General features: G+C 59.6%; 1 non-coding gene across 1 annotated transcript; it reads left to right on the top strand.

The window, feature by feature from the left end:
* The first annotated feature begins 12183 nt into the window (after nt 1-12183).
* On the top strand, nt 12184-12302 carry LOC131865613 (5S ribosomal RNA). The gene has a single exon (XR_009364332.1). It is a non-coding gene; the product is annotated as a 5S ribosomal RNA (ribosomal RNA).
* The last annotated feature ends 2698 nt before the right edge of the window (nt 12303-15000 follow it).

Genomic DNA, 15000 nt, shown 5'->3' with positions numbered 1-15000 from the left:
TAGCTGGGCGAGGCGCTCACTCCGCTCTTTAATATCTCGTTAATACCGCCAAGGAAATGGCACAAGCACACACACACAAGCATCCTCGGAAGAGGACAGTTCGAGTGACAGGTCAAATCCAAGAGTTCCGAAGACTACCTCCAGGAACAATCGGGAACAAGACCGATTACAAGTCGTCGAGTCTGTTACTGGGCGAACACGAGATGCGCACAGGAAATCGATCAGCCCTCACAATGGCCCAAGGCCAGAGATCGGACTGCTACGATTTACCCCAACAATCATCGTGCCACTCTTCGCAGAGAGGTGATAGACGCCAACGAGCCCGCGCATAGCAATCGAGGTGTAAAAAGGGCGTTGAAGGCAGGAAGCCTGGACGAAAGAGGCTACGAGGTCACCTCGAAGCGGTCTAAGAATCGGGCGCACTTGGGGCGACTACCAGTGCCAACCCCTTATCCCGCGGTGCGTCCGACACACAGAAATTTCCAAGGCGGCCAAGGAGCCTCCCCGCATAGCAATCGGGGTGTGAGGTTACGGATGCAGCATTGATAGCAATCGAGGTGTGAGGCGAAGGATGCAGAAGTGAGAGCCGAGGGATGTAGCAGAGATAGCAATCGGGGTGTGTGATGCAGAAGAGATAGCAATCGAGGTGTGCGGTGGGAAGGGCCCAGCAGCCAGAATGCATGAAGCGACGGATGAAGCAGTGATGACAACCGGGCTGTGAGGAGAGGAGGGATGCAGCCAAGAAAGCAATCAGGGCTCGAGGCAAGGGATGCATCAAGGATAGCAATCATGTTGTGAGGCGAGATTCCAAAGGCTAAACGTGAGAGGCTGCAGGGTCGACTCAGAGAGGTCTATGCATGTGAGAGGCTGAAAGCAAGGTCGACTCGGAGCGGTCTATGCATCGGGCGCGCTTGGGGCGACTACCAGTGCCAACCCCTTATCCCGCGACGCGTCCGACAAAGAGAACGTTCCAAGGCGGCAGAGGAGGTTACCAGCCGAAGGATGCAGTAGCAATAACAGGTATAGTTCCGCGGCGGCCGAGAAGACTCACCGCATAGGAATCGGGATGCGAGGCGAGGGATGCGGCGGGAAGGCCCCGACGGCTAAACGGAAGAGGCTGCAGGGCCGCCTCGGAATGGTCCAAGCATCGGATGCGATTGGGACGACTACCAGTGCCAACCCCTTATCCCGCGATGCGTCCGATACACAGATAGTTCCAAGGCGGCCGAGGAGCCTCACCGCATATCAATCGGGGTGCGAGGCGAGGGATGGGGCGGGAAGGCCCCAACGGCTAGACGGAAGAGGCTTCAGGGCCACCTCGGAATGGTCCAAGCATCGGACGCGCTTGGGGCGACTGCCAGTGCCAACCCCTTATCCCGCGATGCGTCCGATACACAGATGGTTCCAAGGCGGCCGAGGAGCCTCACCGCATAGCAATCGGGGGTGCGAGGCGAGGGATGGGGCGGGAAGGCCCCAACGGCTAGACGGAAGAGGCTTCAGGGCCGCCTAGGAATGGTCCAAGCATCGGACACGCTTGGGGCGACTACCAGTGACAGCCCCCTATCCCGCGATGCGTCCGATACGAAGATGGTTCCAAGGCGGCCGAGGAGCCTCACCGCATAGCAATCGGGGTGCGAGGTGGGGGATGCGGCGAGATGGCCCCAACGGCTAGACGGAAGAGGCCACAGGGCCGCGTCGGAATAGTCCAAGCATCGGACGCGCTTGGGGCGACTACCAGTGACAACCCCTTATCCCGCGATGCGTCCGATACGAAGATAGTTCCAAGGCGGCCGAGGAGCCTCACCGCATAGCAATCGGGGTGCGAGGTGGGGGATGCGGCGAGATGGCCCCAACGGCTAGACGGAAGAGGCTGCAGGGCCGCCTCGGAATAGTCCAAGCATCGGACGCGCTTGGGGCCACTACCAGTGACAACCCCTTATCCCACAATGCGTCCGATACGAAGATAGTTCCAAGGCGGCCGAAGAGCCTCACCGCATAGCAATCGGGGTGCGAGGTGGGGGATGCGGCGAGATGGCCCCAACGGCTAGACGGAAGAGGCCACAGGGCCGCCTCGGAATAGTCCAAGCATCGGACGCGCTTGGGGCGACTACCAGTGACAACCCCTTATCCCGCGATGCGTCCGATACGAAGATAGTTCCCAGGCGGCCGAGGAGCCTCACCGCATAGCAATCGGGGTGCGAGGCGAGGGATGCGGCGAGATGGCCCCAAAGGCTAGACGGAAGAGGCTGCAGGGCTGCCTCGGAATAGTCCAAGCATCGGACGCGCTTGGGGCGACTACCACTGCCAACCCCTTATCCCGCGATGCGTCCGATACACAGATAGTTCCGAGGCGGCCGAGGAGGTGGGGGATGCAGCGAGATGGCCCCAACGGCTAGACGGAAGAGGCTGCAGGGCCGCCTCGGAATAGTCCAAGCATCGGACGCGCTTGGGGCGACTACCAGTGACAACCCCTTATCCCGCGATGCGTCCGATACACAGATAGTTCCGAGGCGGCCAAGGAGCCTCACCGCATAGCAATCGTGGTGCGAGGTGGGGGATGCGGCGAGATGGCCCCAACGGCTAGACGGAAGAGGCTGCAGGGCCGCCTCGGAATGGTCCAAGCATCGGATGCGCTTGGGGCGACTACCACTGCCAACCCCTTATCCCGCGATGCGTCCGATACACAGATAGTTCCAAGGCGGCCGAGGAGCCTCACAGCATAGCAATCAGGGTGCGAGGCGAGGGATGCGGCGAGAAAGCCCCAACGGCTAGAGGGAAGAGGCTTCAGGTCCGCCTCGGAATGGTCCAAGCATCGGACGCGCTTGGGGCGACTACCAGTGACAACCCCTTATCCCGCGACGCGTCCGATACACAGATAGTTCCAAGGCGGCCGAGGAGCCTCACCGCATAGCAATCGGGGTGCGAGGCGAGGGATGCGGCGAGAAGGACCCAACGGCTACACGGAAGAGGCTTCGGGGCCGCCTCGGAATGGTCCAAGCATCGGACGCGCTTGGGGCGACTACCAGTGACAACCCCTTATCCCGCGACGCGTCCGATACACAGATAGTTCCAAGGCGGCCGAGGAGCCTCACCGCATAGCAATCGGGGTGCGAGGCGAGGGATGCGGCGAGAAGGACCCAACGGCTACACGGAAGAGGCTTCGGGGCCGCCTCGGAATGGTCCAAGCATCGGACGCGCTTGGGGCGACTACCAGTGACAACCCCTTATCCCGCGACGCGTCCGATACACAGATAGTTCCAAGGCGGCCGAGGAGCCTCACCGCATAGCAATCGGGGTGCGAGGCGAGGGATGCGGCGAGAAGGACCCAACGGCTAGACGGAAGAGGCTTCGGGTCTGCCTCGGAATGGTCCAAGCATCGGACGCGCTTGGGGCGACTACCAGTGACAACCCCTTATCCCGCGACGCGTCCGATACACAGATAGTTCCAAGGCGGCCGAGGAGCCTCACCGCATAGCAATCGGGGTGCGAGGCGAGGGATGCGGCGAGAAGGACCCAACGGCTAGACGGAAGAGGCTTCGGGTCCGCCTCGGAATGGTCCAAGCATCGGACGCGCTTGGGGCGACTACCAGTGACAACCCCTTATCCCGCGACGCGTCCGATACACAGATAGTTCCAAGGCGGCCGAGGAGCCTCACCGCATAGCAATCGGGGTGCGAGGCGAGGGATGCGGCGAGAAGGACCCAACGGCTAGACGGAAGAGGCTTCGGGTCCGCCTCGGAATGGTCCAAGCATCGGACGCGCTTGGGGCGACTACCAGTGACAACCCCTTATCCCGCGACGCGTCCGATACACAGATAGTTCCGAGGCGGCCGAGGAGCCTCACCGCATAGCAATCGGGGTGCGAGGCGAAGGATGCGGCGAGAAGGACCCAACGGCTAGACGGAAGAGGCTTCGGGTCCGCCTCGGAATGGTCTAAGCATCGGACGCGCTTGGGGCGACTACCAGTGACAACCCCTTATCCCGCGACGCGTCCGATACACAGATAGTTCCAAGGCGGCCGAGGAGCCTCACCGCATAGCAATCGGGGTGCGAGGCGAGGGATGCGGCGAGAAGGACCCAACGGCTAGACGGAAGAGGCTTCAGGGCCGCCTCGGAATGGTCCAAGCATCGAACGCGCTTGGGGCGACTACCAGTGACAACCCCTTATCCCGCGACGCGTCCGATACACAGATAGTTCCGAGGCGGCCGAGGAGCCTCACCGCATAGCAATCGGGGTGCGAGGCGAGGGATGCGGCGAGAAGGACCCAACGGCTAGACGGAAGAGGCTTCAGGGCCGCCTCGGAATGGTCCAAGCATCGGACGCGCTTGGGGCGACTACCAGTGACAACCCCTTATCCCGCGACGCGTCCGATACACAGATAGTTCCGAGGCGGCCGAGGAGCCTCACCGCATAGCAATCGGGGTGCGAGGCGAGGGATGCGGCGAGAAGGACCCAACGGCTAGACGGAAGAGGCTTCAGGGCCGCCTCGGAATGGTCCAAGCATCGGACGCGCTTGGGGCGACTACCAATGACAACCCCTTATCCCGCGACGCGTCCGATACACAGATAGTTCCGAGGCGGCCGAGGAGCCTCACCGCATAGCAATCGGGGTGCGAGGCGAGGGATGCGGCGAGAAGGACCCAACGGCTAGACGGAAGAGGCTTCAGGGCCGCCTCGGAATGGTCCAAGCATCGGACGCGCTTGGGGCGACTACCAGTGACAACCCCTTATCCCGCGACGCGTCCGATACACAGATAGTTCCGAGGCGGCCGAGGAGCCTCACCGCATAGCAATCGGGGTGCGAGGCGAGGGATGCGGCGAGAAGGACCCAACGGCTAGACGGAAGAGGCTTCAGGGCCGCCTCGGAATGGTCCAAGCATCGGACGCGCTTGGGGCGACTACCGTTGCCAACCCCTTATCCCGCGATGCGTCTGATACACAGATAGTTCCGAGGCGGCCGAGGAGCCTCACCGCATAGCAATCGGGTTGCGAGGCAGATTATTGGGAAGGGAACCCCCTGGGATGCGGCTCAAGCAGTGCCCAAAGGGACTGGAATGCGGAATCACATCGAGAGACCCAAATGCTATACGAGGGCTCAAATCGAATTATCGATTTGGCCACGACATGGACGCATCGGAACGACTACCTTTGCCGAACCACTCGCAATTGCATCCATACCGAAACCAATAGACATTTCCGTTAGAGCCCTCGCATAGCATTCGGGAATCTCGCATGCCCCTCTAAATCGACCAATGCTGGCGCTCAATGAAAATCCGAGCGCTACCACCGTTCGAGCGCCAGCATTGGTCGAGTTAGAGGGGCACGGGGGAGAATGCTCCAGTCAACACCTCCCCTATATAAGTTATTTGTCCGATTCTCGCACAACCGTAGTCTGCCTCGTCGAATCAAACAACGGTCCCAGATTCCGACTTCCGTTCCGTAGAGACCCAAAAGCTAGATGGAGGCTCGCAAGAAAGAGAGTCGGCGCATAGCAATCGGGTTTCTCGAACGTTTAGGGACCGAGCTCACTTGCGGATAGGGCAAAATCCGCCAAGCAACCCAAAAGCTAGACGGGGGCTCGAATCGAATCGCCTAGGCGGCCACAACAACGACGTGTTGGATCGACTACCAGTGCCAAACCATTCAGCAAGACTAGTCTGTGTCGAGGCCGGATAGAGATTCTCAGAGAGCGCCCGCATAGCATTTAGGAGACCTGCCGCGTCCCTCACACTCGACAAATGGTGGTGCACGTTTATAAATCCGAGCGATCCCAACCCTTTCAAGCACCAACATCGGTCGAGATAGAGGGGCACGGAGGGGGCTGCGTGAGACAACACAGTCCCCTATATAAGTTATTTGTCCGATTCTCACACATCCGAAGAATGGTCATCAAATCGGACAACAGCCCAAACTTCCGACTTCCGTCCCAGAAAGCCCAAGAGCTATCTAAAACGTTCATGGCCGGAACTCGATCGCGGCTATACCAGTCCGCCAAGCAACCCAAAAGCTAGACTGGAGCTCTAGTCGAATCACCTCTGTGGCCATTGCAAGGACGTGTTGGAGCGACTACCATTGCCGAACCATTCCGCAGGTCGAGTCCATACCAAGGCCGCATAGAGATTCACGATGAGCTCCTGCATAGCAATCAGGAGACTTGCCGTGTCCATCACAATCGATAAATCCTGGTGCAAGATTTTTGCATCCGAGCGCTCCAACCAGTCGAGCACCAGCATCAATCGACATAAACGGGCACGGGGGGAGGATGCTCGAGAACACTACCTCCCCTATATAAGTTATTTGTCCGATTCTCAAGCAGCCGAAGTCTGGTCATCGAATCGGGTCAAAGACCACAACTTCCGACTTTACCCACAATGCAAGTCATCGAATCGAACATCGGCCCCCGAGTCGGACTCCATGCGTATGTCAGGTCATCGGACCCAAATTCCGCCTTCCTGCGCATGGCGGGCCATCAATATCAACTCGGTCATCGGACCCAAACTCCGCCTTTTTGCGTATGGCACGCCTTCAAATCGGTCATCGGACCCAAATTCCGCCTTCCTGTGCATGGCGGGCCATCAACATCAACTCGGTCATCGGACCCAAATTCCGCCTTTCTGCGCATGGCACGCCATCAACTCGGTCATCGGACCCAAATTCCGCCTTCCTGCGCATGGCAGGTCATCGGACACAAATTCAGACCTCGCCAATATGCCTACGTATCGAATCGGTCATCGGACCCAACTTCCGACTTCATCCATACTGTAGGGTCTTTGAGGTTGGCGCGGTGCGCTCAACCCAGGGAGTCGACCCATCGAAGCATACACCTCCCCTATATAAGCTATTTGTCCGATTCCCACACCTGTGTAGTTTGCACCTCTGACCAGGACATCGACCCCAACTTCCGAACTCGACTGCAACGACGGCACCAGCGCCTTGGTGCGCACCTTGCGACGCACAGTCCCAACATTCGCCTTCCTGCACATGGCAGGTCATCGGACCCAAATTCCGACCTCGCGAGTATGCCTACATATCGAATCGGTCATCGGACCCAACTTCCGACTTCATCCATACCGTAGGGTCTTTGAGGTTGGCGCGGTGCGCTCAACCCGGGGAGTCGACCCAACGAAGCATACACCTCCCCTATATAAGCTATTTGTCCGATTCCCACACCTGTGTAGTTTGCACCTCCGATCAAGACATCGACCCCAACTTCCGAACTCGCCTCCAACGACCGAACCAGCGCCTTGGTGCGCACCTTGCAACGCACAGTGCCAACATTCGCCTTCCTGCACGTGGCAGGTCATCGGACCCAAATTCCGACCTCGCGAGTATGCCTACATATCGAATCGGTCATCGGACCCAACTTCCGACTTCATCCATACCGTAGGGTCTTTGAGGTTGGCGCGGTGCGCTCAACCCGGGGAGTCGACCCAACGAAGCATACACCTCCCCTATATAAGCTATTTGTCCGATTCCCACACCTGTGTAGCTTGCACCTCCGATCAGGACATCGACCCCAACTTCCGAACTCGACTAAAAAGACCGCACCAGCGCCTTGGTGTGCACCTTGCAACGCACAGTGTCAACATTCGCCTTCCTGCACATGGCAGGTCATCGGACCCAAATTCCGACCTCATGAGCATACCTACTAATCGAATTGGTCATCGGACCCAACTTCCGACTTCATCCATACCGTAGGGTCTTTGAGGTTGGCGCGGTGCGCTCAACCTGGGGAGTCGACCCATCGAAGCATACACCTCCCCTATATAAGCTATTTGTCCGATTCCGACACCTGTGTAGTTTGCACCTCCGCTCAGGACATCGACCCCAACTTCCGAACTCGCCTGCAACGACCGAACCAGCGCCTTGGTGCGCACCAAAAGTGCGCACTTTTGGAGGGCACTTTTGTGCGCTCCAAAGGTGCGCACTTTTGGAGGGCACTTTTCTGCGCTCCAAAGGTGCGCACTTTTGGAGGGCACTTTTTGGAGGGCACTTTTCTGCGCTCCAAAGGTGCGCACTTTTGGAGGGCACTTTTTGGAGGGCACTTTTCTGCGCTCCAAAGGTGCGCACTTTTGGAGGGCACTTTTTGGAGGGCACTTTTCTGCGCTCCAAAGGTGCGCACTTTTGGAGGGCACTTTTTGGAGGGCACTTTTCTGCGCTCCAAAGGTGCGCACTTTTGGAGGGCACTTTTTGGAGGGCACTTTTCTGCGCTCCAAAGGTGCGCACTTTTGGAGGGCACTTTTCTGCGCTCCAAAGGTGCGCACTTTTGGAGGGCACTTTTTGGAGGGCACTTTTCTGCGCTCCAAAGGTGCGCACTTTTGGAGGGCACTTTTCTGCGCTCCAAAGGTGCGCACTTTTGGAGGGCACTTTTTGGAGGGCACTTTTCTGCGCTCCAAAGGTGCGCACTTTTGGAGGGCACTTTTGTGCACTCCAAAGGTGCGCACTTTTGGAGGGCACTTTTCCTGTGCTCCAAAGGTGCACACCTAGGTGAGCACCTTCGACCACACCTTGTAGCACACCAAACTCTGACTTTCGACTTCATCCGCAATGCAGGGTCTTTGAGGTTGGCGCAATGCGCACAACCAGGGGAGTCGACCCATCAAACCCAACACCTCCCCTATATAAGCTATTTGTCTGATTCTCATACATGCGTAGCCTGCAGGAGCAATTAGGACATCGACCCCAACTTTCGGCTTCTAAACGAAAACAAGGTCTTTGAGGTTGGTGTAATGCGAACAACTAGGGGAGTCAACCCATCAAACCCAACACCTCCCCTATATAAGCTATTTGTCTGATTCTCATACATGTGTAGTCTACAGGAGCAATTAGGACATCGACCCCAACTTTTGACTTCTTAACGAAAACAAGGTCTTTGAGGTTGACGTAATGCGCACAACCAGGGGAGTCGACCCATCAAACCCAACACCTCCCCTATATAAGCTATTTGTCCGATTCTCATACATGTGTAGCCTGCAGGAGCCATTAGGACATTGACCCCAACTTTTGACTTCTTAACGAAAACAAGGTCTTTGAGGTTGGCGTAATGCGCACAACCAAGGGAGTTGACCCATCAAACCCAACACCTCCCCTATATAAGCTATTTGTCTGATTCTCATACATGTGTAGCCTGCAACAACGATTAGGACATCCACCCCAACTTCTGAATTCGTCTGCGTTGACCGCACCAAAGGTGCACGCCTTGGTGCTCACCAAAATCCGACTTCCGACTTCTTCTGCTATGCGGGGTCTTTGAGGTTGGCGCAGTGCGCACAACCAGGGGAGTCAACCCACCGAATGCAACACCTCCCCTATATAAGCTATTTGTCTGATTCTCATACATGCGTAGACTGCAGCAATGATTAGGACATCCACCCCAACTTTTGACTTCTTAAACAAGACAGGGTCTTTGAAGTTGGTGCAGTGCACACAACCAGGGGAGTCGACCCATCAAACGCAACACCTCCCCTATATAAAGCTATTTGTCCGATTCTCATACGTGTAGTCTGCAGCAGCGATTAGGACATCGACCCCAACTTCCGAATTCGTTTGCATTGACCGCACCAAAGGTGCACGCCTTGGTGTGCACCCTGGAGTGCACTTTGGTGCTCACCTCGGTGCACACTTTGGTGTGCACCTCGGTGTGCACCAAAGGTGCGCACCTTGGAGCGCACCAAAGGTGTACACTTTGGAGCGCACCACATAGGGTCTTTGAGAGGTTGGCGCAGTGCGCACACCAAGGTGGGTGTTGAGGTGCGTGCCGAGGTGGGTGGGTGCTAGGGTGCGCTCCATGGTGGGTGCCAGGGTGGGTGCGTGCTAGGGTGGATTCCAAAGAGGGTCATAGGGTGGGTGCCAAGGTGGGTTGGTGATATAGTGGGTTCAAAGGTGGGTACTAGGGTGGGTTCCAAGGTGGGTCACAAGTTGGGTGCCAGGATGCGTGGGTGTTAGGTTGGGTGCCAAGGTGGGCTCCTGCGTGGGTGGGTGCTAGGGTGGGTTTCAAGGTGGACGCGAGGGCGGGTGCCAAGGTGGGTAACAAGTTGGGTGTTAGGATGGGTGAGTGCTAGAGTGGGTGCCAAGGTGGGTGGGTGCTAAGGTGGATGCCAAGGTGGTTCACAGGGTGGGTGGGTTCTAGGGTGAGTTCCAAGGTGGGTCACAGGTTCAGTGCTAGGGTGGGTGTCAAGGCGGGTGTCGAGGTGCCTGGGTGCTAGGGTGTGGATGCCAATGTGGGTCATAGGGTGGGTACTAGGGTGGGCTGCAATGTGGGTGCCAAGGTGGGTAACATGCTCGGTGGGTTCTAAATTGGGTGCCAGGGTGGGTGTGCACCCACCTTGCCCGAGGTGGGTGCCAAGGTGCCAGTGTGGGTGGGTGCTAAGGTGGATGCCAAGGTGGGTGAGAAGGTGGGTGATAGGTTGAGTGGTAGGATGGGTGGGTGCCAAGATGGGTCACAGGGTGGGTGCAAGGGTGGGTAGGTGCTAGGGTTGGTGTCAGGGTGGGTGGGTGCTAGGTTGGGTTCCAAGGTGGGTGCGAGGGTGAGTGTCAAGGTGGGTCACAGGTTAGGTGCTAGGATGGGTGAGTGCTAGGGTGCAAAGGTGCCAGGGTGGGTGCTAGGATGGGTCGATGCTAGGGTGAGTGGCAAGGTGGGTCCACAAGTGTCAAGGTGGGTGCCGAGGTGGGTGCCAAGTCGGCGACTGCTATGGTGGATGCCAAGGTGGGTCACGGGGTGGGTGCCAAGTTGCTAGGTTGGGTTCCAAGGTGGGTGCCAACGTGGGTGCTAGGGTGCGTGGGTTAAAGGGTGTGTCACAACGTGGGTGCCAGGATGGGTGCGCACCCACACTGGCCAAGACGGGTGCGGGTGCAAGGTTGGGTTCCAAGCCCGGTCACAGGCTGGGTGCTAGGATGGGTGGGTGCCAAGGTGGGCACCAGGGTGGGTGCACCCACCCTGGCCAAGGTGGGTCACGGGGTGGGTCCTAGGGTGGGTAACGGGGTGGGTACTAAGGTGCGTGCCAAGGTGGGTCATAGGGTGGGTGCCAAGGTGGGCACCAGGGTGGGTGTGCACCAACCCTAGCCAGGGTAGGTCACGGGGTGGTTGTCGGGGTGGGCGTCAAGGAGCCAAGGTGGGTGGCAAGTAGCCAAGTTGCGTGCCAAGGTGGGTGTCGGGGTGGGTGCCAAGGATCCAAGGTGGGTGCCAAGGAACCAAGGTGGGTGTCTGGGTGGGTGCCGAGGTGGGAGCCAGGGTGGGTCCCAAGGTGAGTGCAAAGGTGGGTGCCAGGGTCAAGGTGAGTGCCAATGTGGGTTCCAAGGTGCCAGGGTCAGGGTGAGTGCCAATGTGGGTTCAAAGGTGCTAAGTTGGGTGCGAGGTTGGGTGCGAGGGTGGGTGGGTGCCAAGGTGTGCTAGGTGGAAGCCCGGGTGGGTCGGCATCCCATGGGTGTCGAGTTGGGTGCCTGATGGGTGCTTCTTGTCAAGTTTTAGTCGTCGGGACTCATTTCGAGCCTTAGAGGTCGTTTCTTGTCCGGTTGCCCTGTCTTCGACCTGGGAACCCAATTTTGGTCCTCGGGTCCCATTTTTTTTTGTCTCGCATCCCACTTTTGGCCTGTGGCCTTTTCGGGGTCGATTCTCGTTTTGGGCATCAGAGCATGTTTCTTCTCCTAAAACCCAATATTTGTTTATTAAGTCTCGGAACACATTTTTGTTCTCGTGGACCCATCATGGGTCTTGGAACGCATTTGTGGTCCTTGGGTCCCATTTTGCATCCCGAAACTTGTGTTTTGGTGCTTGATCCCTATTTTGGGTGCCCACCTTGCACCAAGTGCGCACCCGGGGCAAACCGAGCGCCTTGGTGCACCGGGGCAAGATCGAGCGTGCACCCGAGGCGCCCCGAACATGCACCAAGGTGCACTCGGCCCACATGTGAGCGCAGGTCGTTGCGCCCGAGGTGGTGTGTGGGCACCGCGTTGCAGACGGGACACTGCACGCACACGACGCCCCCTCCAGGTGCACGCACGTAGGCCGGGCCGGGTGCACACCCGACGCCCTAGCAAGGTGCGCGCACCCGGGCAGGGCTCACACTTGGCGAACGGGGCGCACTTCGCGAGGGAGGGTGTGCACCTCGACGGGGGTGGGTGGCCGGGGTGGATTCGCACGTGGGTCGCGGTTTGCTAAGTACACACTGCGACAAGCTCATAACGGGTGCGATCATACCAGCGTTAGTGCACCGGATCCCATCAGAACTCCGCAGTTAAGCGCGCTTGGGCCGGAGTAGTACTGGGATGGGTGACCTCCCGGGAAGTCCCGGTGTTGCACCCTTTTTTAGTTTTTCGCCGGGCGTCGCAATGCTATTTGAATAAACCTTTTGCCCGTTTGCGTTCTCGTCGGGGCCGGGCCGGGCCGGGGTGCGCTGCCCGCACTACCGCGCGCGCGGGGGCGACACCGAGCGCGCACCCGAGGCGCCCCGAGCACACAGGCCACGGTGCAACCCGGGCGTTGTGCGCGCACCCCGGTGCGCCCGAGGTGCTGCGCGCGCACCCAGGTGAAATCGGTGTGCACCTCGGCCAGTGCGCGCTCGGTCGAGTCGCGCACGTTGGCCAAGGTGCACGGTGATGTTTCTTACTCTAAGGTTCCGCACCAGACGCCCGGGACAGGTGAGCGAAGCTGGGCGGGGCCGGGTGCGCGGCCGGGGCAGGTGCACGCAGCTGGAGAGAGCTTTGGAGCACACTTCGGAGCGCACCAATGATGCGCTCCATTCAAAAGTTTCCTGAAAAGGCAAAAAAAGTTGAGATTATAGAATTTCCCACTTGAGAGATTGTAAAAAAAAAAAATTTAAAATGAAGGAAACGCGGGTGCCAAGGTGTGCGCAGCCCAGCCCACCCTGGCGAAGGTGCACGCAAGGTGCGCACCCGAGGCAAACCGGACAATTAACCCAACTTTCGACTTCGCGCGCACCTTGGAGCGCACTTCGGAGCGCTCCTTGGTGCGCACCAATCTTGGGCACCTCGGAGTGCACCATGGCGCCCACCAAGGTGCGCACCCGGGGCAAACCGAGCTCCGACTTCGTGCGCACCTTGGAGCGCACGAAAGGTGCGCACCATGGCGCCCACCAAGGTGCGCAGCCCAGCCAAGGCGTGCGCATCAAGGTGCGCACCCTGGCGAAGGTGCGCACCCGGGGCAAACCGAGCTCCGACTTCGTGCGCACCTTGGAGCGCACAAAAGGTGCGCAACCCAGCCAAGGTGTGCGCACCCCGGTCAAACCGAGCTCCGAATCGTGCGCACCAGAGGTGCACGCCATCGTGCGCACCTTGGAGCACACTTCGGAGCCCTCCTTGGTGCGCGCCGATGTTGCGCACCTCGGAGCGCACCCGGGGAAAACAATGCAATTAACCCGACTTTCGACTTCGTGGGCACCTCGGAGCGCTCTCGGGTTCGCACCTCGGAGCACACCGAGGTGCGCACCTTTGATGCGCTGCCTTCACCAATTTCCAGAAAAGGCAAGAAAACATTGAGAAGGTGTGCGCACCGAGGTGCCCACCCTGGCGAAGGTGCACGCGAGGTGCGCACCCGGGGCAAACCGGGCTCCGACTTCGTGCACGCCGCACCTTGGAGCACACTTCGGAGCGCTCCTTGGTGCGCACCAGGGCGCGCAACCCAGCCGAGGTGCCCACCCCGGCGAAGGTGCACGCGAGGTGCGCACCCGGGGCAAACCGGGCTCCGACTTCGTGCACGCCATGGTGCCCACCGCGGCGAAGGTGCACGCGAGGTGCGCACCCGGGGCAAACCGGGCTCCGACTTCGTGCACGCCGCACCTTGGAGCACACTTCGGAGCGCTCCTTGGTGCGCACCATGGTGCCCACCAGGGCGCGCAACCCCACCGAAGGTGCACGCGAGGTGCGCACCCGGGGCAAACCGGGCTCCGACTTCGTGCACGCCGCACCTTGGAGCACACTTCGGAGCGCTCCTTGGTGCGCACCATGGTGCCCACCAGGGCGCGCAACCCCGCCGAAGGTGCACGCGAGGTGCGCACCCGGGGCAAACCGGGCTCCGACTTCGTGCACGCCATGGTGCGCACCGCGGCGAAGGTGCGCACCCGGGGCAAACCGGGCTCCGACTTCGTGCACGCCGCACCTTGGAGCACACTTCGGAGCGCTCCTTGGTGCGCACCAGGGCGCGCAACCCAGCCGAGGTGCCCACCCCGGCGAAGGTGCACGCGAGGTGCGTACCCGGGGCAAACCGGGCTCCGACTTCGTGCACGCCGCACCTTGGAGCACACTTCGGAGCGCTCCTTGGTGCGCACCATGGTGCCCACCAGGCCGCGCAACCCAGCCAAGGTGTGCGCACCAAGGTGCACGCGAGGTGCGCACCCGGGGCAAACCGGGGTCCGACTTCGTGCACGCCGCACCTTGGAGCACACATCGGGGCGCTCCCGGGTTCGCACCGGCGTTGCGCACCGTGGTGGGCACCTCGGAGCACACCAAGGTGGGCAGCGAGGTGCGCACCTTTGATGCGATGCCTTCACTAATTTCCATAAAAGGCAAAAAAAAAACGAGATTTTAAAATTTCCGTTTTGAAAGATAGTGAGAAAAAGGGAATGCTGGTGCCATCTTGAGCCCGCCCTGGTGCGCAGCCCAGCCAAGGTGTGCGCACCAAGGTGCCCACCCTGGCGAAGGTGCGCGCCCGGGCAATTAACCCAACTTCCAACTTCGCGCGCGCCAGGGTGGGAGCGCACCCAACAACCGGGCCTGGGAAGAGCCAATGCGAGAAACCCCACCAAACGCTCTGACAAAAAAAGAGGGGGCGCTCCAGTAACCCCGCTTCGGAGCGCACCCTGGGCAAACCCAGCCAAGGTGCCCACCCCGGCCAAGGTGCAGGCGAGGTGCGCACCCGGGGCAAACCGGGCTCCGACAACGTGCACGCCGCACCTTGGAGCACACTTCGTAGCGCTCCCGGGTGCGCACCTCAGAGCACACCAAGGTGGGCAGCGAGGTGCGCACCTTTGATGCGCTGCCTTCAC

This window comes from Cryptomeria japonica, unplaced genomic scaffold (assembly GCF_030272615.1).
Source record: "Cryptomeria japonica unplaced genomic scaffold, Sugi_1.0 HiC_scaffold_115, whole genome shotgun sequence".
Classification (NCBI taxonomy): domain Eukaryota; kingdom Viridiplantae; phylum Streptophyta; class Pinopsida; order Cupressales; family Cupressaceae; genus Cryptomeria; species Cryptomeria japonica.
Note: the sequence above shows the minus strand (reverse complement) of the source record. Positions and strands in the feature narration are given on the sequence as shown.